This window comes from Gallinula chloropus (assembly GCF_964237585.1).
Source record: "Gallinula chloropus genome assembly, chromosome: 1".
NCBI lineage: Eukaryota > Metazoa > Chordata > Aves > Gruiformes > Rallidae > Gallinula > Gallinula chloropus.
In genome coordinates, this window is record NC_140085.1 from 110,008,093 (window position 1) to 110,033,086 (window position 24,994).

Below are 24,994 nucleotides of genomic sequence, written 5' to 3' on the forward strand. Positions count from 1 at the left end.
CAGATGTTTGTCAGTTAAGTTAGACATATATTTTCTATAGTCCAGAATGAATTACCTTTAGCAGTACACGCTGCAGGGCAAGCTGACAGTTATTCAGACGAGAAGAACTGCGTGAATTGCTGAAGGTAAGAGAGGAGATAGAGATGCAGCCTTAGCTGTTTTGCTAAAGCTCCTCATTTGCAGGGTGCCCTGGTGTAAGGAGGTTGATGCTAAGTTGTTACGCTGTTACAGTCTGCAAAAGTATTTTTCATGCGATATAAAACAGGAGTTGCTAAAAGTAAAAGATTAAGCCAGAGCAGAATGGTTCTAGTATGTCTCTAAAAATAAAAAAGTATTTCTGAGGCTATCTTAAAAGGTCTTAATTAATGGGAACAAAGTTTTACTGGAATCAGTTTGAAGGTGCTAGGAAACAAGTAAAAATTTACTAGAGAGTTTGACTTTACCTGAACAAAAACACTAAACTTTTGAATTCCCATCTTTCTAGTGAATGCTCCAAGCAAATACTGACTTAATTTTAAAGAAGAACACATTTGTTCTTCAAAGAAAAAAAGTCAGTCCTATAATCTTACTGGTTCATCTTTGCCAAGTATGTAGATTTGCTCTGATTGTATTGTATGTTTCTGTGTTCTTAAAACAGAGGCATTATTGTTTATGAATTATTGTTGATTTTATAAATGTAGCATTTGTTCTCTTGGAGAGGTGTAAAATACCTTGAACAAATGTTGCATGGTACTTTCTTAAGCTCGTAAGTGGAGAAAAATGCTAAAATACCCTTGTTAACTGCAGATTGTATGTAAATAACAAAATCCAAGCCTTGTGATGTATAAAAATATTCATAAAAATACAAAGAGAAAAGTTAAAAAACACAAGCAAGGAAAAAGCCAAACTGTCTTTTGACTGTCCCATCTGAATGCAATACATAGTTGTGGTTTTTGATGGAACAAAGATGTGCTAATATCTTTAATGTCTTTTGTAATTCAGTTTCACACAGTTCAGACAGAATTATATAGTGAGTTGAAGCCTACCAGATCAAAAGCCATGGTAAAACTCAAATGGTTATTCATGGGATACAATCCCTTCAGCAAAGAGTGAAAATAAACGTAGAACTCTAGTGCCGTTAAACACACCATTTCTCATCATATCTTCAACCTAATGGCACTTTTTTTTTTTTTTTCAAAATTGGTGTCCAGATCCCTATTTTTCTCGATGCTGAGGTAATGTATGACTTGAATAGTCCATTTATCAAAATAATTCAGACCATCTGAAAATACTTGAGCTGCCACTGCAAGTTAGGTCACTGCTGAGCAGTCAATCCCCTGCCTGGACCAGCAGTGCAACTTATATAACACTCCAGCAAGATAAATACAGAGTGGGCATCCTGTTATCTTCTTCAGGAAATCCAAATTTATTCTTCTTCCCCAGAGACCTGACAGTGATCGGAGGGAATGACTGGGAGGAGATGCCTACAGCTTTGAACTGTCAGAGGGAATGCTGTCTGCCTCCTGCAGCTTTTGTTGTTCTTGAAGGGGCAAATAAATTTTTCAAATGGCTAACCAAGGCCCTAAGTTCTTCAAGGAATAAACATGGGTTTTGTCAACATTTTATATCTCTGTGTGCACTTGCAATGCCATATAAGCAAATACTTACCTGAGATCAAGGACTGAGTAGTAGATCTGGTGACAGACTTCCCCTTCCTCCACGCAGAGTAACAGAAATTGCAGCCTGTCATGTCCTTTCAAACACTTTTACAGCGTACTGTTTCAGTCAACATTTGGCTGCAGACATCTTGTTAAAATAAAGCAATAAAGCATAGCAATCATAAAACAAGAAAGCTTGATTAAAAAGAAACAACAGGGTTTGGATAGCTGAGGCGCAGAATGATTGAGTTCTAATGCAAGAGTTTTTTCAGGCTGATGCTTCAAATTCATCCACAGTCCCCATTTGGAATGTATTCCTTTACTAAGTACTCTGTTTTCCATTGCTCTTTTACCACAAGCCCTAGTAATATAAAAACAGGAAAAAAGGCAGGAAAAAATAGATTGCTTTTTGGTGGAAATCTACACATCATTTTCATGCAAATGTACCTTCTCTGGGCATATTTGATGAGTTATTTTGCTCACAAAAGATTTTTCCGTTAATTGTTGTATCTGCCACTTATAAAATCTGTTTGCTAAATTACAAAGTCAGCCTTCACTGCGGGTGTACTGCCAGCCACTTCTTTCAGAAAAGATCTTTAGTCTAATTGTTTTATCTCCTGCTTGCTAAATCTGCTTGCTAAATTATACCTTTCACTGAACTTACTCCAAAACCTTCTCAGGAAGCCATTAGTAGTTACTGACATACAGAATATCTTACACATCTTGGATGGCTTCAGAGGGCCTGAAGGATGGGCGTGCAACAATGCCTCAGACAGAAAGACTGCACTGGAACCACACTCTGGAGTTTTATATGCAAAATACAGTAATTGGTCAGATACTGGTTTAAAGAAATGTGGTTGGTGTTCCTGAAGAACGATAGGACCTTACTTGATGTGAAATTTCTGCCAGGAGAGGTTCTGCCACCATGTCTCATTGCTGTTGCTGTTTGTTTGGACTGTGACCTGATCTGAAACATGCAGCTCTGCAAGGGCAAAGTTGGGCAAAGTATCGCTCAAAGATTCATCTTTGTTTTTTTTGCTGAAAAACAGAACTAAAGGCTTAGACTCAATGAGGAAATATTTACTGGGCATGTTTTAAAAGCTAGAATGCTGTTGTAGGTCTGCTTTACCCAATGGGCTGGGAACCTGAAGCGCTGTTGGGAGAACCATAACACAGGTGTCTGTTCCACAAGGTCAAGCCTCGTCACGGAGTCCTGATGCTGGGTGCTTGGGTCCTGCCATAGGGCTGTACAATGGGTTCAGACCATGCAACTTATCCTTAGGGAATACTTGGTGAGTACCTCCTCTAAGTCTGGGCTTAACAACTATTACTAGCTAAAAATAAAGTTTGCCTACCCTGTGTGCACAACTCCCTTCATTTCGATCCTTGCACCGAAGTTGCAGTGTTCATTTAATTTTGTTTTTGGAGTAGACTTTCTGTAATTCAAAGAGACAAATTGTTAGATCGTCATTGATGCAATAATGCTAATGTTTTATTAGCATTTTATTATCAATGATGCAATCAATGATGCAATCAGAGGGCAGGTTTCAGGAAAGCATTTTGCAAACGAATACTGACCTGGTACATCTGTTGCTTTCAGGGGGCAGCGCTAATACATCAATGCAGAAAACATTTATATGTGTGTGTATGCTCATAGGTAGAAGAAGATAATTAAGTACATTAATACTAGACACTAGCTTCTCAGGCCAGCTTGAGTAACTGTTAAATCTTTTTTTTCTTTTTGTGTTTTAATGGGAAATGGTACGTATTGGTCGTGTAGCACTATAAGATATACCCATATGTTGAGGAAGAAGAGAGATGAATTGTGGAAGCAGAAGGGGGAAATACACAACTTATGTTTTCAGTGAAATCATCTTTTTTTGTGTGTCCACAAATTACTTGTTGTGGGCATGTCTTAAGCTTTCGTCCTGACATATAGGATTCAGTTTCGACATCTAGACTACCAACTATCTGTCTTTAAAACATTTCAGTTTTTCTGGAGTACTTGTAGTTGGAATAAATAATTACTTGGGGAAGAAAAACAGTTGCTGTTTAATTAGCCTAATGATGCATGGAAAGGGCACAAATGCTAGAGTATTTAAATAGCAAGGATAATGCCAATGGTGGATCAATAGAAGATTTATTTTTTCCAGCTATGTTTGAAATTGTATTTCATCCTATATGAATATTATTGTCTAAATCCACACTTCATTTTTAAAAAAAATTCATCAACTGCCACACACACAGAATATCAGCTACCCTGACTATTTAGAGAACTATTTCAATATAAAAGTTTTCTGCATTTCTTTAATAAGTTTTATTTGCTTATTACTATCTTGCTGTTTTTTCTTTTAGGTGTTACCTGTGTTGTATTTATTTTAAGTGATTTTCTTTTTTTCAATCTTGTTCTCAAGCATGTGAGAACTCTTCTGTGAACGGCAGTCTGTTTGTTGTATGCAGATTTTGCCATTGCTTCTTCTGACCTACTTAAACTTAATCTCTGATGGGATTCTAGCTGTATGGAGTAGGTTTCATGTCCTTTCTAAATTCATGTATTCCTAGTTCAGGATTTATAATTAAGAGGTAAGGAGAGAGGCCCCGTTTCTGGAGTTGTGGCCTTTTTGAAGACAAAGGAACCTTTGCAAAGATTAAGTTTTGGAGCAAAGATTTAAGTCAAAGCTACAATAGAGTAAAAAATAGCTGTATTAAATAATTCTAAGGGCTATGTCTGTTCACAGGATTATCCCACGTTTAGGGTTAGGATTTTTCCAGGATGGGTGAGGTGAGTTATTTGGAGGAAGGAACTAAATATAACTATTCCAAGTTAACAGCTAAAAGATCCTGGTATTTTCTTCTTTTATCATCTGTAATTTATAGCTAGCAAAGCAGGTGTGTTCTTTAGACCAGGGGAAATACAGGAGACAGAACTAAATATATATCTGTTTCTGAGTAGCTCTGAGGTACCGAAGATGCACTGTTTGTAATACAGAGCTCAGTGAGATCATGGGTTCTGTGTTTTATTTGTTTGACTTACTTATAGTTTATGGGTCAAGGTTCCCTTGCACCAGGCATTGTAAAAGTGAAGAACAGAAATAATTCTGGGTGAAGTGAAAATTGTGATATTTTTACCTTAATTTTTCAAGTCATGGTAATGTCCTGTAACCTCTCCAGTAATCAAATATTCCCCTTTTGAAGAAAGGAGATTTTAGATACTGTTTTTAACATTTATTAAGTAATGCATGAAATTAAATTTCATGCTAAAAGGTTTTAATTTTTCAATATCAGGAGACCACAAGCATAAACACTTTAATCACAACACAAATTACTGAGATTAAACAAAAGTTGAAATGAGCTGAAAGGAAGGAAACCTATTCTTTGCTCATGTCTCAAAAGATCTTTTTTTTTAAAATGGAATTTAGCATTTGTTTAAAGCAACAACAAAACCTGATGTATGTTGTTCATTAAGCAGGCTTTTACACACAGGTCTGAAGTGTGGTTCAGTTTTCACCCATGATGATCTCCTTTTGGCCACAGTGAATAGAGATTGATGAAAGGGTGGAAAACAATTGATAGGAACTAGATTGAAGTGACCAATTAATAACAACATTTGTTGTCTCTTTCTACCTTCTAGTCACATCCCTTGACATCTCTCTTAAAGCCTGATATTATTGTCTTGCCTGGGTATGAACACCAGGCCCTGTAGATAGACCCCTTTTTGGGCTTTTCTTTCCTTTCCACCAGAGCCCTTATCACAATGTTCACTCCCAGGAACAGCTATCAGATAAACACTTGTGCCTGACAGAGTACCAAATCACCAGCTTGACAGTTTTTATTACAGAGGCAACAATGTCAGTGATTTCCCTTTCCTGCCAGAAGAGCATTGCCGCTGCAACCGCGCTGGGAGCGGAAGGCTCTGGCAGTCAGCAGGTGCTATTATCGCTGATTGCTTTTGGCCCCGGTGGAAGGGGACTCTTGTGCCCTTCCAAAAAAGGGAGGCAGCGTGAATGCATTATGCTACCTTTATCAGGCCAGGGATCAATCAAGAATTGCAAAAATAATTTTATTTATTTGTATGTTTTCCTTCCTAGACATAAGCTTGGTTTATGGTTTATCTATATTTCGCTGTGATTTTAAAAGTGACTGTAAAAACACAGTGAAATTTATGTGCAGCTTCTTCCGAGCGGTTTTATTTAATCATCCTTCCAATTACTACTTAGATAAATAATTCAAAAATTGTGAGTGGAGGAAAAAGGTGAGATTGTGTGATGTATACATTTTCAATACACCGTAAAAAGGGAGTGTTCTTATTCCATATAGTGGTTTCAATTAAATATGCAGCAATTATGTTTTGCGTTATAGTTGCTTTTAAACTTTACTCTGGTGAGATAAGAACATGCCGTGGCCTTGGAAGTTGCTCTTAGCTCTGTGTCTGTGGTCTGACCTTGGGCAAGTTGCTATTGCGTGTTAAAGGGTGCTTTGCTAAGGCCTGCAATGCTCAAAATCCAAGCATAGCTTTTACCTGTAAAATCAGCAAAATTTTGACTGACCTTCTCATTTGTAAATGTTCTTGTGCCTTGTAGCATGGTGCCTAGATTTAAATCATATTGAAAGCAAGAGATTGTGACCTGAAATGTATCTGCTACCTTATGCCTGGAAAAAAAAAATTCTAATATTTATATGTTTAGTACTTCTAATGTAAGTCAGTATACATTCTGTGTAGTCATACTACTCCTGTTCAAAAACATAGCCAGAGGAAAATAAAGAGTACTTTCCCTTTGGATTACTTCCTAGTTGTTTCAACACTCAGTTAGGATGCAACCCACCTTTTCATTTTTATCCAGGTTTCCTACTTTCAAGTAAGGAGGACAATCTAGGGGATGATTCTAGTCTTCATTCTAAAAGCTGTTTATGTATTTTATTTATTGTCAAATATGTTCAAAGTTTTCAGAGAGGACGCTGAAATACAGACTCTCCTCCCAAAGGTGCAGCATCAGGTTCTCTTCTTTCTTTTCTTCAGTGGCCTCAGTCTCTGACTCTCCTCTTATGAAAAATTTAGCAAGTTCATCAGGAAAGCTGAAGTATCTTGTCTTAAAACAACCTCCTGATGGAAAACCAGGGAAGTCTCCTGCTCATGGGGAAATGAAGGATGAAACCCAGGAGAAGGAGCAGAGGAGTGAAGTCTTGTGTTCCCAGCATTGACACAAGTACTGTGATCATCAGGTTATCTCTCCTCCACAACTTTTCTCATCCTGTTGCCTCTCTTCTGGCAAGTGTTTTACAAGTGAAATAAAGGGTTGTCAGTAATGATTCTTTGTAAATTATCTTAGTTAAGCTTTTGCCTGGTATATCAGCTGAGTCCTTAACTAATGACGGCTGTAGATGTCTTGCTTGAGTCAAAATGTTCATTGTGTGAAGGTAAACTGCAAAAAGCAAAATCTCCTTATCTCACAAAGTCACAGAATCACAGAATCACTAGGTTTGAAAAGACCTTTAAGATTATCAAGTCCAACCCTTCTTGTTCTCTACTAAACCATATCTCTTGAGCACCTCATCTACCTGTCTTTTAAACACATCCATGGATGGTGATCCAACCACCTCCCTGGAGGTGAAAGACAAATGCATCAAAAGGTCTTATACATTCACATAGCATCACAGGAAGGATATATTATTAGATAAGACCAGGTGAGCTTTTGGGAATAATTGCTGTTGTACTTATTTGTGTCTTGTTTTGACTTTGGGGATTAAGCACTTGGATCCAGTAGCGTGCAGTAGACCCCTGTGGCATCACACTTAAACTTGAAATGGAGAAAGAAAATGAGATTATCTGCCTTTGTCTTGAGAAAACTGAACTAAAGGTACTGTTGTTAGTACTTGTGGTTTCATGCAACGTTCCACAAGCTTGCTGTTTTTCTGAAAATGGCAGCTCCTAAACCCCTAGTTTCATCATCTCTATGAAAATATATATAAAATGAGGGGAAAAAAAAAAAAAGACAGAATTATTATGTAAAAAAGCATTTGCATGATGGCCTTCAGATATATCTCCTAGAATCTAGTGGTTGCATAGTAATTATCAGGGACAGACACTTGGGAAGCATTCTTTAATCAACGAATTTTGATTAGTCTAATCACTCCTCTACAATGACTATGCAAATGTTAATTCTGGTGGTGTTTTTTAATTTGAAACCATAGGTTTCCTTATTAAGGAACACAAAAAAAGTTAGTGGTGTTAATAACACTGTTGTGGCTACAGCATGAAATCTACAAAACAAAAATGAGAGGAATAGAAAATAGCAAACCACTTCCAGAATAAAACCATTATTTCAGACATTTGGCCAAAGACAAAATATGTTTTCCATTGCTAGCAGATGCTTGAACAAAGCTGTTCATGGTTTGATTTTCTATTCTAGGAGAAATAAATCTTTTCATAGACTAATCATTTACAGTTGTTTTGTAGGAAAAAAAACATTTTCTGTGTGTAGCCATTCCAATTTAAGATGCTTTTAATAGAAATCTTTGTCTGCAAAATTATTTTTCTTAATGATTTTTCTATCTTATTTCTGCTTGAATTACTGTTGATTAGGCAAGTTTGAAGTTACAGCTTAATACCTGGAAGTATTTGTACAGCCATGGATGTGCATTTAGGGTTCACAGTGTAAAGGCCTTAAGGACTGTTAAGGCATATTCTTGCAGCAGTGAAGAGCTGCCTTCCTTTTTTATAGGACTCCTTTCAAGAGTGGGACTTGGGGTTTGTTTTGGTTTTTCTTTTTCCAAGCCATTTACAGCCTCAGGGTTTTTCTTCTACACTTGAGATTTTGGGGCTGGGGTTTTTTTCTCAGACATCCTGTCCCTGAAGGGAACAAACAGTGAAGGATCTTAGTGTCTCTGAAACACAAGCAATATTACCATTTTCTCTGCATAAAAAAAAAAAAAAAGTGAACCATATAGGAACAGTACAGCATATTCCTACAGGATATGCCTGAATCTATTAAGAATACCAGTTAAGCTTCCCAGTGTCATTAGCCTGGAAGCAATCTTGTTCTTGTGCTAGATTGTATTTGAAGATTTGTTTGATTTGTTAAGTGGGGGAAGGATGTTTGCACACATAAATTTGCAGGATTGGTGTTTGTATAATAAATTTTCATAATGTAGTTATGATAGATACCATTACAATATGCAGCAAAACCAAGTAACGTTGATGTATAGAAATTATTCATAGAAGAGAAGAAACAAATGAGTCCTATCTGGCATTTGATATCAGTTCCATTTCATACATTTCTTCTGTTTTAATAAGAATGTTAAACACTTTATGAATATGCTACATGTAACATTTAATTTAAAAGAAGGTTGAAGTGTTGTATTTTGACTTAATGTTGCATCCTTGTGCTGTGCCTCATGCCTTACCATAGCTGAAATCCACATATCCCATATTCTATGACTAATACATAAGGGACTCACAAGTTATAGTGTACATAAGTACATGTTATCCAGTGATAACAGTGCCCCAGTGAGAAAGAGAGGCCCAAGTATACCATGGTGAGATAATAGTCCATTCAACACAAAGCATGGGGCGCGCATGCGATACAGCTGTAGCTTGGATTAATGTTGAGCTGATTTAAATGACACATGTGGCTTTGATTTATTTCAAATCGAAGGAGATCCCCAACTGAAAACAGTGAGTTTTATCTGAAACTTTTTTCCACTGGTGAGTGTTGCAGGGATGACAGCATGCTCTTTTGTCTTTCCCTGTATCTTCTGAGAATGCTTATCTTAGGTATTGTCTTCTTGCATTTTCAGGCCTGGAAGTGGAATATGGCTGTTCTTTTTCTCATTTCTTGCCAATTTGTAATAGTTGGTTTGGCTGTTAAATGCTTTATTTCTTAAATATTTGTACAATATTTTGGTATCTTGCTATTTTGATTTGATATCTATGTATCTTCTAGGTACTTAAACACCCAAACAATACAAATAGTATAAACTTTTTTAAGAGCTTCTTTAAATCCCTGAGTTCACTGAATCTTTGAATATTTTGTGATCTTATTTGTTTGCATAAGATTTCTGGCTTTACTTTCCATATAGGATTTTTGTGAATTTATAGAGATATGTCTTTTATTCCTCTTAAATTATTACTCTTCAAGGTTTTTGTGGCATACAGGGTTTGGGGGGATTTTGTTGTTGTTTGTTTTTAGGGTTTTTTTTCAGTAACATGTAAGACAGACAGAATAAATTTTTTATTCTGTTGAAAGTCAGAAAAGAATTTACTTACAAGAGCCAGTACAGAAATAATTATGCTTTCACTGTCCAAATGGCTGAAATGCAATCCTGTTTAGGGTTAACGTTTTACAAAACACTCTGTAGTTTCAGGTATCATCAACAGTTTGTGTCCTTCCAGAAATGCAGACCAATAACTGAGCCTTATCCTCTTCACTACTCATCACTGTGTTTTTATTTCACAGGAAAATTACAGAAAGTTATTACTTCTATATTTTTACAGACTATGCCCTGATATCTTTTTCCTGCCTTCTTAGAAATCACAAGTAAGACATTAGATGGGAAAATCTGACAGTGAGTGCTGGACCAGTCACATCAGAGAAAATATGTAAGAAATCTGTAAGCTGGATATAGACATAGTCCTGGTATAGAAATGTAGCCAGGTCTCATTATCTATGGGTAGTGTATCTGGGTTGCAAATTAGCAAAGCTGTGGATGCAGAGACAAGGTGGTGGTCATGTGGAGACTCTCGAATGAGGCAGGATTTGTTAACACAACTGCAGCACCATGCAGGCATAATTACATTTCTTCCAAGGGCTACTCAGTAATATAGTCAACTTTTAAGCAGTACCATAAGCTGATAAGCTCTGAGCTCATTTCCAGCTTTTCCTCTGACTAACATCATCAAAACACTTTCTATAGTAAAAATTGTTAATGACAATACTAGAACAAAAAACATTCTTGTGTTAATCATAATATTAGAACAAAATATCCTCTCAAATACTTTATATGTGCATTTTTGTCATCCTTTAATAGGAGGCCAGTCAGTGTAGGATTCATTACATAAAAACTGAAGTAATTAATAAGCCAGTAACTGTGGGTGTGTTTTTAGTATCGATGAGGAGGAGTAGAAACCTCTGACAGAAATATCAGACTATCATATTGTCAACACCCACTCATCTGTGCAAACTAGTTGACTGGCCATGATGACACAGGCAACTCACATTAACAGGTAACATGACAAATATTATTGCAGTCTGGAGATTTTTAAGACAGTATGTCAAAAACGAGGGCAAATCACTTCAAGTTGTTGCTTTCACTCTGTATGAAACTGCAAATAAGGGGAAAATGTTTGAGTGGGTATCATAACTGGCATCCCTGCAGATCTCCTGAGAGCTATCACATGGTGCCAAATCCTAGAGAGTGGAAAATAGTCGAAGTAGTACTAGGTCTTGTACATTGACAACACTTATCAATACATCATGTATGTGCTGGCCATGAATATAGCCGATTCTCTGTGCAGAAGCCATCACGGGGGATGGGAAAGCCCTACACTCTCACAGGGTACCTATACATTAAGTGAGAAGGCATGTTCAGTAAGATTTTTCATCTCTGTCACCACTGCTAGTGGAGCAAGTCTCAAAATGAAAAGTCTGCAGTAAAATGGGGTTAAATGGATTCCCCCAAATACTGTTGTAGATAGTCATGGACCTTAAATTTTGTATCCATACATTTTGTGTAATCAGTGGTAGGGTTTTTTCCCAGCTGTGTGAATTATGATGCATACAAGTACACTAAAAAGTTTCAATAGCACAAAAGTATTCACTATGCTGAAGTCAGCAGTTCCTTTCCAGAAGAGATGCTAAGAAAATCAAGAAGCTTTATGCAAAAAGCAGAGAATGACAGGACCAATATTGAAATATATTAGATTACTATTTTCTTGCAAGTGAGGTTAAAGAGAGGAACAAACAGAAATCAATTTTCCTCAGTAATTCTCATACAGAAGCATATTCTTACTGAAGAAATGTGTAACAGTTTCAAATTTAAAGGAAACATTGGGAGGATCTGACCAGAATAAATACTACCTACCAGAACTGAATTCCATGCTGGAGCAGTCACCAGAAGAGTAAGCAGACAAAGTGTTTATAGACCCCCATCTAAAAGTTACTGATGTGGAAATGTCACTGTGAATGAGCTAAGGAACACATTGGTTTGTAGAAATAGGGGTATGGTTCTGGTTTCCTTTATATTGGTGTAACTCTGGGCTGGCTTGCTGAAGTGAACTGAGTTACATTGGGGTGAGTATTTAATTGAAGGTGTTCAGTCAGTGTTTTACTCCTTTTAATGTTGCTACACTTTCACGTTTATGCTGAAGTGAATCAAGGGACTTTTGTGGAATCAGAATCAGATCTACTGTATTAAATAACTGCTGGGAACTTGTTTATGGAAATTAATTTCAAATATTATGCAGAAAAAACCATAAGGGGTACATATTAATTGTGACTCGTGCGTGAAGATTTGGCTGAATAACTCCCATTAACAATAATAATAGTTGCAGAATTCATTTCCTCCTAGGTCCTGCTAAAAATTCACCCAAGGACATTTTCTACACCTTTAGATTCAGATCCTCTTTATATTATAAGAGAGAGAACTTGTGCAATCATTGCTGGAAGAGTCTATCCTGAATAGCAATTTATTTAAAATGCATTATTGTAGTTATAATTAAAAATATTATTGTAACTATTATTATAACTGTAGCTACATTGGCAGGTTTTTGTTTATTGCTTAATTGTTTTCAAATCTCCATTTTAATTACAATAACTGAAAATAGTTTATAACAGTTATGTGGGAAAAGTGATAAAATATTTACACTTGTTTATATAAAATACATATTTCTTTGCTAATATACCATTTTAGCAGAAGATTGGAAGAAGAAAAAAGTTTTCCAAAATCATATTTAAGTTAAGATTAGTTTTATGCAGAGAAAATCTGTAGACTGGGCTCTTGAACCAGCCTTACTGCAATAGTGCTGCTTTTGGCTGGGAAAGATTTGATTTTCTTCACAGTAACCACTACAGGGCTGTGTTTTGGATTTGTGCAGGAAGAAGTGTTGATAACACAGAAATATTTTCATCACTGCTGAGCAGTGCTTACACAGAGTCGAAGCCTTTTCTCCTTCTCACCCCACCCACCAGTGGGTAGGCAGGGGCTGGACAAGAAGTTGGGAGGGACACAGCTGGGACAGCTGACCCCAACTGACCAATGGGATATTCCATGCCATATGATATCATGCTCAGCATAGAAGGGGCTGGGAGAAGAGAAAGAAGGGTGGTGCATGTTTGGTTTGATGGAGTTTGTCTACCCGAGTCACTGTTAAGTGGGACAGAGCCCTGCTCTCCTGGGCATGGCTGAATACCTGCCTGCCCACAGGCATTAGGCAATGAATTCCTTGGTTTGCTTTGCTTGTGTGCACAGCCCTTTGCTTTACCTATTAAGTCGCCTTTATGTCCTGGTTCTGGCCAGGCCAGAGTTACCCTCCCTAAGCAGGCGGCACAGGTAAGCTGAATTAGCCTGGGCTGTTTTCCACACCACCTAGCATCACTCCCCTATAAGCTTCGAGGCTCGAACCCACAACTCTTGGATGAACAGTTTCATGCTCTACTGCTACCCCAGTCCTTCAAGCCCCAAGTCTGGCACTGAAAAGAGGACTCTTGTTGTCCCTGAGCTGCGCCGAATCACCTCTCTCTGACAAAGCCCCTCTTATGGGGGAGCGATTCTTCAGTGAGGGCTGATAGAAGGAATAACTTCAGAGATGCTGTTGGCATGCTAGCTCTAAAAGTTTGTTGCTGCTGTGAGAAACGTGGAAATTTATGCATCTTTGAAAGTCAGAGGTTCAAGGTCAGCTTGTGTTTTGATCTCAACTTTACAATCATAGAAACATAGAATGATTTGGGTTGGAATGGACCTTAAAGATCATCTTCTTTCAGTAATGTAGGGTGCTAAATTCTAGATGTCAGAAACCTGAAGTGGGACACCAGGAAATAAAGCTAAGCTGGTTAAAAGAGTTACAACAAAAAGTTGAGAGCCTCCATATTAAGCTATTTAGTTAGCATCACTGCAAGGGACTGGTGCTTTCAAAATGGACTGTCCAGTGGTAGTAATTTAAAATATTTATATACTGCTCCCTGTTCCAACCATCTGTACTAAGGGGTTAGTACAGATTATTTAATTCATATATTTTTTACTGGGAACCAGAACTGAAATAGACACATTTTAGAAACTGCTGTTTTGCACTTTGTGAATCTTATGGTCCAGCCACACACACAGAGTGGAATGAAAATTTTTTGATTCCAAGGAGGTCTGTGATGGCTCATCCAGAGAAGGATTGCTGCTGGGCACTTTCTGATTGATTATTTGATTATTTCATCAGACTCTGTCAATGCAAGATGAAAAAAAAAAAAAAAAAAGCTTTGATTTAGTAAAAAATCTGTCTTTTGTAATAATGAAATGAAACAAAACCCAAAAATCAAAAGGCTTAAAATATTTTGATACAAAATATTTTTTTCTAATGAAGTAGGAAAACTTTAGGTTTGGCTTTGGTATTGTCACACTTTGATATAATTTCTGTGGACAGGATTTTCCATAAAATAATTGTTGACATTTTCTGCAAGTTATTTTGTAGCACAATCCTGACAGAAAGCAAATGTTGTCCTTTCATATATTCCAATGCCACCATATCAGATTGGGCTTTTCTGAGCACAGAAAAAAGGTTTAAGCCCTCAATCCCCACCAACCTTCCCTCCGTCCCCCCTACTAGTGCTCCAAGAATTAAACTCTTGGATCTGAGTGAGGTGAAACGAATGATAGAAACTTGGAGTTTTCACAGTGTAAGCAACTGGATTTTGTTGGATTATACTGCTTGATCTACAGCTTTGGAATCACCAGGAATAAATTTCATCATGGTTCCTAATAATCTTCCAAAATCAGTACCTAGGTGGGATACAGAAGCAACCCAGAAGAAACTTAGTATGAAAGATGATGCTGGTTGATACTAATTCAGTGTTAGGATGTCACCTTAGTATTGTTCTTGAGGTTTTGTGGCTCTGTATTTCTCTACACATTGAAATCTTCTGCCTCTTCATAAAGCTGAGTTTATCAAGAAAGCATAGCTGATGATGTAATTTACGTGAGTTTTTACGTTAGGCTCAAATGCTAAAGATAAGAAAGAAAAAAATGTCACAGAAAACAATCCTCAGAAATCGCAGCAAATGAATGGTGTCCAAATCTTGTAGCAGCTGGTATTTTGATACCAATCTGTCAAACTGCAGGTGCCAAGTCATTAAACTCTGTGACCTATGCTTCCTCATCAGCGTAGAAAGCTAAAATTATTCAACCTGTGACTAACAAGGACATTTTTATTGGCTATCAAACCAGAAAAGAGGAGAGATTTTTGCATGTATGCTGTGTTTGATGCCCTAAGCCTTCACCAGCCCTGGATGTTCATTTGGAGAAGAAAGAAATGCAAGCAGCCTGGCTGCTTAAATTACATCTCCAATACTGTACCTTCATACATCACTTTAACCTGGTATTTCTTATAATTTCTGAGTCTGGAATAACTTTTGCAGCAGGATGCTTAAATGTTATGTATGGAAGAGAATTTTGAGCCCCAGGGCAAATAAACATGTACACATATGTATGTATTTCTGCTATCACCAAAGCTGTTTGTCTTTTGAGTATCAAAGAAAACATGGACTTGTCTGGATGCTGCCAACTTATTTGCTTTCAGTGTGTGTCAAGATGTCTACTCATCCTTCCCACAAATGAAAGAAAATCATACATCCAAAATATGCTTCAGCATGTATTTATGCTAATTAGAATTATTTTGGATGGGGAAGAACTTGACAGATACTAAAGAAATAACTTGGAAAGTTGTCCAAATCTTTCAGTCTGTATTCCAGTTTCAATAAATGAGAAGATATTACCCTCTATGTGCACAGCTCTTGTTACCTGTGCTTAAAACATCTGGCTTATGTACAAAGTTGTTACTTTAGAAGTTGCTGGAAGACTTTGCAGAAACTGGGATGTCTATCTTTGGTGGTTTGGCCCTGGCTAGAAGCCAAATGCCCACCAAAGCCGCTCACTCCCCTTTTCAACCAAAAAAGAGAGAAAATATATATTGTGAGGCTTATGATTCAAGATAAGCACAGAGGTATCACCTTCCAATTAGTGCAATGGTCAAAACAGAGTCAACACAGAATAAAGGAAAAGTGATTTATTACACTACAACTACACACCCAGTGAACCAGAGTCAAATAATGAGAAGTGCTGCCAGGTCTTAAAGCACCTCCCCCCTCCTCTCCCTTCTTAGCAGACTTAAACTTCATTCACGATCTTACTCCCTTCTTTCCCTCCCCCAACATGGCATAGGGAGGGGCAGGGAATGGGCAGTGGGGTTCTGGCAGTTCCTCACAAACTGCTTTCCTTCCCCAGACCTTGACGCTTCTACTTCCCCCCATCACTCCCTTCATTGCAGACTTTAATCATAAATTTGCTGCTTACTTCCCCCCCATCATGTCACGGGGAGGGGCAGGGAATGGGGAATGGGGGTTTTCAGTCCATTCCTCCCAAGTTGCTTTCCTTCTTAGCTGGGGGGGGGTATTCCACACACACCCACTTCCCCCGCTGCACCATGGGGTCCCACCCATGGGAGACAGTCCTCCACAAACTTCTCCAGCATGAGTCATCTCCGCACCACGAGCCTTAGCACAGCTCCCTTCCATGGGGTGCTGACCTTCGGGCCCCGACTGCGTCGGCCTGGTCTCCCACAGAGTCACAAGTCCCCTGGCAAACCTGCTGCAGTGTGGATCAATCTCTTTACAGGCTGTAGATGTCTCTGCTCCCCATCCTTATCCGTGGGCTGCAAGGGGACATCTGCTCCACCATGGTCTTCTCCATGGGCTGCAGGGGAATCTCTCTCTTTGGTACCCGGAGTGCCTCATTCTTCTCCTCCTCTCTTTCCCTGGCCTTGATGTCTGCACAGCTTGTTACATCTTCTCACTCTCTTCTCTGGTGGCAAAATGCACCTGCCTGCAGTTTTTTTTCTTCTATATGTGATTCACAGAGGTGCTGTGAGCATCACCGATTGGCTCGGCCTTGGTCAGCAGCAACTCTGGCCTTGAATCAGCTGATGTTTACTTTCTGGGGCCTGCAGAGAGCTTCTGGCTGCTGCTTGCAGAAGCCACCTCGGCAGCACAGGTAAGCAAAACTGTGACACGATCTCAGTTCAAATGTGCTCTTTGCAATAAATGAATAAATGTTGTAATATGTTGAATGATACATTATTAGCAGATATTTGCCGCAATTTGGAATTGTTTTTACTGAATCTTGTTAAACTGAAGCATGAAAATGACATGTGAAAGTACCTAAAATATAGGAAAGCTTTTACCAATTTTGCGAGTGCAGCCAATCTAATAAGAAAATGATCAAAGAGCTACATTCAGTGAAAGCTCCATTGATTGGATGTTGTTTGGAAACAAAAAGAAAACTAGCAACTAGCCTTATTTAACCACAAGACTTCTCTTCATTAGATTGATTCCTTTTCACCATGCGATAATTTATAGTACCTCAATAAGCAATTGTTCAGCAAGCACTTAGAAGACAATTCCAATGTTACAACTGTTGACATCTATGTTCACATCCAGTTTATGAGGCTGTTCTGTCAAGGCTGAGAGCTCAAATCAAAGGGATGCTTTCTGATTGCAGCTACCCCTGCTCACTCCTCCTTCTGAAAGAGGAGTCATCAGAGTCGAATGGAGTTTGCTTTAAAGGTGATACTGAAAAAAATAGTCAACACCCAAGAAAGACATCCTTTACGGTCCTAGAGTGGAAAAAGAGGGATAAACTTAAAGGAAAATCAAATGATTGTAAACTTCTGTAGTTGCAGTATGCTTCAAAGTGTGTAAGGGACATACCTGTTTAGAAGAAATTTCTTTAATTCTTTATAAAACTTGTTTGTGGGCTTTGGTATAAAGTGTTCTTGCTGGATATATTTTTATTTAAAGTATTAGAATAGTGGGAAAATAGCAGGCTTGATGTCCACAGATCAAGTCTCAATGGTTCAGTCATACTAATTTCTAAAATGAGCATGACAAATTGATTGGTTGTGCTGTCTCTAACCATTTGATATACTTTTTTTCTCAGAATAAAACTCCTTTCTTGCTGTTTTGCTGCTGACTAGCCCAGAAACATTGTCTGGGTCTGTGTTCAATCCCTTTTCATGGTTCATCACTATTCAAGGGAATAAATTTACCACTGCCTAATAGGGGGTTAAATTCCTGTGTTGTCATTTTTCATGATAGAGTTTATTTTTATTTCTACCTTCTTTTTTATGAGGGAGCTTGGAATCAGAAACTCATCCAGAATGAATATACATTTTGAAACAGTTTTTAAAAATGTAGTAAAGTCCTAAAATGTTAGCGGGTTCCTGAATTCACAAGAGCTTAGATGTGACACTAACTGATACCAAAGCAAAATAAGGAGACTTTTGAGGAAGGGCAGATCAGGGGACTTTTTCATAAAATCTTTGGGGTAGTAGGCAAGGTTCTATAGGCACTAAATGACCTACCTCAACCTGTTTAAGATCCTGCAAGAAACAGCGTTTTCTGGATTGTCAGTGCCTTGTTTTCTCAACACCTTCCAAAACAGGTAATGACTATTATGTGAATTTTTATATGTATTTGCCTAAGTAATAGAAAGATACCACTTGGACTAAATGTTTTTATCCATTGTTGTGCTAAGTCATTCTGTCTTACATTGTTGAAGGACCACCAAACTGACACTGTGACTGGTTATATCTTACATGACAGGGAACATACCTATTTACTAGAGTAATTTGTAAATCATAGTGGCATAAATTTTGGTTTTTTTTTATTTTACTCTTAAAGGCTTATTATTTTACTGCACTATAAGCAGGTATGCTGCTGACTTGGTGGCCTCTCAGCCATTTTATATCCTATTTTGTTGTGGTTCCTAGGGAATTCACTATCTCTGGAAGATAGTGCACATCTTGAGTTGTAGGCTCAGCTCCCTACATATACCTGAGCTAATCAGGTACAGATTACCTACTTAAACATCAGATATGTAAATAGAGATGGCAGTTTTTAAAGAACTACTAAAAGGTCTGTTATGATGATCAAAAACCTGGTCAATAAGCTTTGAAGGAATAACAATTGCCCTGATTACTTTTCCTAGAATATTTTTTTCCCTTTTTACAGGGTATTAAAGTGCAGGAAAAAATGCATCTGGTTGTATTTTATTACTACTATTTTGGTTTTAGCAAGTAATAGGTTTTCTATGTATATTTTTTGTTTGGTTGGGTTTTGTTTTCTGTTTTCTAATTGCTCAGATCCTGGACCTACCATTCTTCTGTTTTATCTCTATTCCAATACAAACACATTTAATATTTTTGTGTTTATATTTTTATTGGAATTGGAATAAGCTTATGGTCTCTATTGTATAGAAAGCATTTACAAACATCACTTCTAGGTCAGTGCATTTTCTGTTTATGCTCCTAAAGAACAGTACAGGAAACAGCTGAGTCTAATGGACCATCTGTTTAAGTGTGAGCGTGAAATTGCAGGACAAGGATAGCAAAGATGGCTTGTTAAGAAAGATTTGGACTCTGTTAAGAGGAATATGCCTTATTGTCTCTGTCATAACAATATAATACTTTCTAAACATTCATTTTAATGGGTCCATACATGTAAATGAATTAGGTTCTATAAAAGGGCTGTTATTTTTGTAATCATGGACATTTCAGTAACAGCTCATGTCTCACAGCTTTTATCTTAACAAAACACTATACAGTAGACCATTGAAATGTCTGGATAGACAGTAATGAAAACAGCTATTGCCAGCAAATAAGGCAACAAGATTTTATATTTCTTCTTGTGCTTGAGAAATCATCATTTCAGACACTTTTGAGTGTCAGGGACTGAAAACATCATTGGCATAAGGAGAAGCAAACTAGAAAATGACCATTTACTCTATATGCAGCTGAAATATATAAACCCATTTTCTGAATAACATTCCTGAAGAATAGTCATGACAATAGCCATTCCCCATTCCTTTTCTATATAGTAATTTCTTAATACATTTTGGAAATGGATCTCAGCTACCCACAGATTCAGAGAGACCATACTTTAGCTCATGTTCATCTTCAGGCTGAGGAAATTACAATGTGCTGTGGTCCAAACATGTCATGACATTTTTTCTTTTATTGGAATACAAACTAAATGTTGTGTTTCTTTCTGAAACGGAACTGTTCTGTCTGCTAACTCTCTATATAGCATCTACGCTAGAAGTTTTTCATTTAATTTCCCAGAGGAAAAATCCCTTTGCTGATCATTTTTCCAAGAAATTATATATCAGTGGTCAGGAAGTTTGTGCAAACAAAATTGTTCTGTGGTGATAGCTTCATTCTTTTCCTAGCATGACCACTTTACATTTTCATATGCAGTACACTGAGTCTTTCCTTGGAGCTAACAGCATTACCAGAGGTGGTGTCTTCACCACAGGCCTGGCCAGTGGAGAGGAATAGGTACTGAAGGCACTTCATGCACCTCTTTCAGAGTATGGTGGCCATATGAGTATGGGCAGTGATCTTAGATGATATGTTTATATTCAACTCTGGGTAAAATTAAATGTTTATTACATAAAACCAGATGACCTCAGTAATGTAGACAGTTGCTCAGACACTTCCTTGGATTGGGAGACCTAAATTCCATGTAATTACATAAAACATGGCACTCTCATCTCCCCAGTAAGAACAGATCAGCTGTTTGTGTTTGAACACTTTTTCATCTGCTTAAAGTTCCACTTGATCTCAGAAACCTGCTTGGTAATAGTTTAGTTGAATAGATAAGTTTCTTGAATGGATTTCACATTTTCAGTATCAGTTCATCATCCCAGACTAATTAAAAGTATATTAAAAACAGTTAACTTTCAGAAATTAATCAAGGATTTGTGTTCAGAAAACTTTTTTGCTTAGAGAACTTGAATCTTCTCAGTAGATTTCTCTTCATATTCACAACATAATAGGTTACCATAAACTTTGTTGAACTAATTTTATTTTATTAACTTTAGTAGCTTAGTGGTTGATTATTTCTATTTACTGCATTAATAGAAGCTGATATCTATCGTTTTAACATAGAAGAAATCCATGGGGGCCATAGTTAATGAAAAGTTTATCTGTATTTTCAGTGAATGCTTAAAATATTAATTCCAGTTTCACAGCTGCTAAAAGTTTTAGAGATACTATCTTTTCTTACTATGGAGAATACAGGTATATGCAGCTATCAGTCTGGAACTTCAATTAACGTTTGTAATATTTTCCCAGGACTTGTCTGTATTTTGCTATCTACTTTCTCTTTTATTTCTTTAGAGAGTACTTCTAACAATGCCTTTTCTTTGCAGTTTTAATGCTACTTGAGCCTTTCTTACTGCTCACTTGTGAAATTGTTTGAAGTTTTAACTGAAAAAGTGGACAAAGAAATGTTCACTTTCATCTGACTACTCTGAAGTATTTTCCTAGTTTCCCTTTCTGATGGGACAGTTCTTAAGTTCTTAGTCTCCTCGTTTTGAGACCATGTACCTCTAGTAGAATTTCTCCGAGAGACAAATTTTTGCCAAACTCATCTGCAATTAGTTGCCAAACAAATTGTCCATGACAGCTAGAAAAGTGAGTAAGTTGGCACGTCTTTGGCAAGTGTAGAAGTGCTGTAGGCTCCATGGCATTGTGTCAAATCCTCAATCCTTTAAAAGGTATATGGGAGAATATTTTGGAAGGCTTTTCTTACCTTGAATGGAAATGAAAACAGATGTATTTTTCTTAGATGCTTTGCTGGAGTTTCTGTTGTCCCTTACCACATGTGTCTGATCACAGCTGACTCCAGTCCTTTGTGTCCTGGTTTTAAGTCCAAGCCATTACAGAAGAGAGAAGGGAGTGGTAATGGTAGGAGGGGGCTGCCAGACACTCAGCTGCACAGACAGCGAAAGTACCCAGAGAAGGTGCAGGAAGATGGAGCTGAGAAAGACATGTCCTGTGTTTTGAAAATTACATTTTCTAAAATTCAGTAAGATGTAAATCCACTTGTATGAGTGAAACCCAATTTTGATTTGAATGCAAATGACAGAACCTATTCACCTGCATTGCCTGGGCTGCAGAACAGCAGTGGATGCCCATCATCACATTCAGGCAAATGAATGTTGCTACTGCTCCCTGTTCTGGTGTGCTGCTTGTCTGGACTATGGAGGTGGTGTTGGTATTTTTATTTTGTATCAGGAATAACTGTCTTAATTCAAGCCACAGCTTTGAAAGGACTTTCATTTATCACACAAATACCACTTAACAGTGTACTTTTGTGTGTCTATCTGTCTTTTTCTGGACTAATTCATAGATAAGCACTTCTTTAGGATATGTGTAATGCTGAGCAATGAATTCGTTATGAGAAAAGAAAGGAAAAAAGGGTGTTAAATCAAGAAGAAAGACAACTGTGTGAAGATTTTTTAGAGTAACCTGATGTAAGACAATGGTGCAGGAATTCATGGGCAATGATGTGGAGCTACTTCTGAATGAAATCTTCGTGAGGGATTTCTGTATTTGATAATTATTTCATAGTTACGATCTTAATGAAGATGTTTTGTGAAGAGTAGAGGAAGTATAAACACCTAGAAAATAAGTGTTTAAAGGTGGCATTATCCTGCAGTTGTCATCACTTTCTGTGAAGGAGAGAAGCCCTAGGTTTTTTTTTAAATGGTCCTTATACAGTAGCTAGTTATAACTCCCATTTCAGGCAATTTCAAAAATTCTTTTGCATGTCCCGTGTGCTGCAGAAACAGTACAACAGGGATTTTTTTGTGACCAGCTGCGATGGGACCAAATTTTTTTCCTCTTTTTGTATAGAATGTTCTGTGGCATATTTCTTCATTGAGTCCAGTACAAGCTGGAACATGATAGGATGTCAAGGGAAAAAGTGAATTATATTTTGATTACCATTTTAGTTACAATCCATAATGATACAAACTGTTATTAGCAAATATAGTAAGGGCAAGGACAATGATTTAGGAGTTTATCACTTGAAAATCAGTGGTTCAGATGCAAATTATGTTTTTAAATTTCCCCTCAGCTTTTTTGTGGATGTAGGCTAAAAGGTGTGGTTTTCACAGCTTAATAGCATGCCTCTGCAGGAGTTATTACATGGTAATAATGTGTGGAGGAGAAAGTGATATTAATAACCCTAAAGTGCTTTAAAGAGGAATCTACCATTATATCTTAACAAAGTAATACATATACTTCAAACTATAGCTTGGCTTACATATCTGTAGCATACTGGGATAGAATTACTAAAGTATTAATTATGTAGCTCCTGCTGTCCTGAAGTCACAACCATTTAAATGGGCCTGTCTGCTGGTCTCAATGCTGTTATGGTGTAGTACAGCAGAATTCCTCTGGGCGAGCAGAGGGGCAGTGCCATTCACTCCAGTATCCCATTCCCCCTTCCTTCATGCCTGTGAGAAGAACAGCAACTGTTTTACTAATTAGTCAGGTTGATTCTCATCAGTTGGATTTGTCGTGTCTGGCTCTGGTGGAGGGTGTGATTTAAGTAAAGGTGACTCACTGACTGGATAAATCAAATGAACTAAGAATTTCATATTTCTGTGTAAAGCACAATGGTAAACCCTGTTGTTTTACCGTGACTTTAAATGTGTGTTCTTTCTTTCTTTCCATCCAGAGATACTTTGCAGCTAGCAGTGATGCAAGTGCCTTCTTTGCCGCTATCACCAGCCTTTTGCATCCTCAATCCACTTTATTCCTTTCACTGCACATTACCATGGGACTCTGATTCCTGTCTGTTCTGGTTTCTGCTAGGATAGAGTTAGTTTTCTTTCTAGTAGCTGGTGTACTACTGTGTTTTGGATATAGAATAAGAAAACTGACAGTTTTAGTTGCTGCCAAACATCCCGTGACTTTTCAGCTTCTCATAGAGATCTGCTAACACGAAGTCAGGGAGTGCCCAAGAAGCTGGGAAGGGACATGACCGGGGCAGCTGACCCAAACTGTCCAAAGGCATATCCTATACTACATGGCATCATGCTCTGTATATAACCAGGTGGTGGGTCAGGAGGGTATTTGGCTAGAGAACTGTGTATTGGGTTTTGTTGGTGAGCAATTGTGCCATGTATTACTTATTTTTTACATTCTATCATCATCATCATCTTCCTTTTCTGTCCTGGTAAACTCTCTTCATCTCAACCCACAGATTGTAGACAGCTGTGCAGCTGTTTTAGCTACCTGTCAGGTTAAACCACAACAGGGTCACATCTGGGAGCCTAAGCCATTTTGCTAGAAAATTACCATAATTTCCTATATTCCTCATCAACTTGTCTGTAGGCCAGTCTTAGCAAATAATAAAAGCAGAATTCTGCATCTCCTGGTGTCTCCTCTTAAAAACTTCATAGTGGATGTTTGCAAATACTATTTTTCAAGCCCTTTTTGTAGGTTCATGTCTCAACATTATAAATGAACTGAACAAACTTTCTTGAAAATTTTTCCTGGAAACAGACGCTGCATTTGCTTTTTTTTAATTATTAGTAAATTAATATTATTATTTATAGAAAAAATTAAAATGTTATTTGTCCATGGTGGCTTTGCGTGATAGTTTGCATGAATGCTAGATACTCTCCAGGCTTAAATTATGATTGGAGAACTTTGAAATCTTCAAGAGAAGTGGTTGTGCTTTATTAGTTAGTCTTTGCCAATTGGGACATTAGTCATGATGTCTGTCTTGGCCCAATGCACAATTTTTTGGAACATAAATGTGAGCAATATTACTTGTTGAAACAGACAACATCTTAAATCATTTGCATTTTCCTATTTGAGGATTTTATGTCTTCAGGGAAAAGTTTTATTTGGGTAACAAAGAAAAGGGAAGAGTAACTTTCGGAAGGAGCAGAAAAGATAGGCTTATATCAATAACTTTAGCTCAAGATCCTGGGGGACAGAGTAGAGGTCTGCATAGTGTAGCAGAATAGTCTCTCCACCTGGTTATCTGCAGTCCCTTAAACATGTTCCTATAAAAGTTAGTGAGAGGACACCTCCTAATAAATATTTAAATTACAACTATTATTTTCAGATTGTCTCCATTAAAAAAAATAAAAAATGTCTTGAAACTATACTAATTTGCCACACTAAGAAAATCATGGACTGAAAAATGAAGTATTACATAAAACTGTTTCTACTAACATGTTTGTCTACTAAAGTGTTTTCTTACAAAGACTGTGCAGAGTACACAATGCTTTTAGTCTTCCAG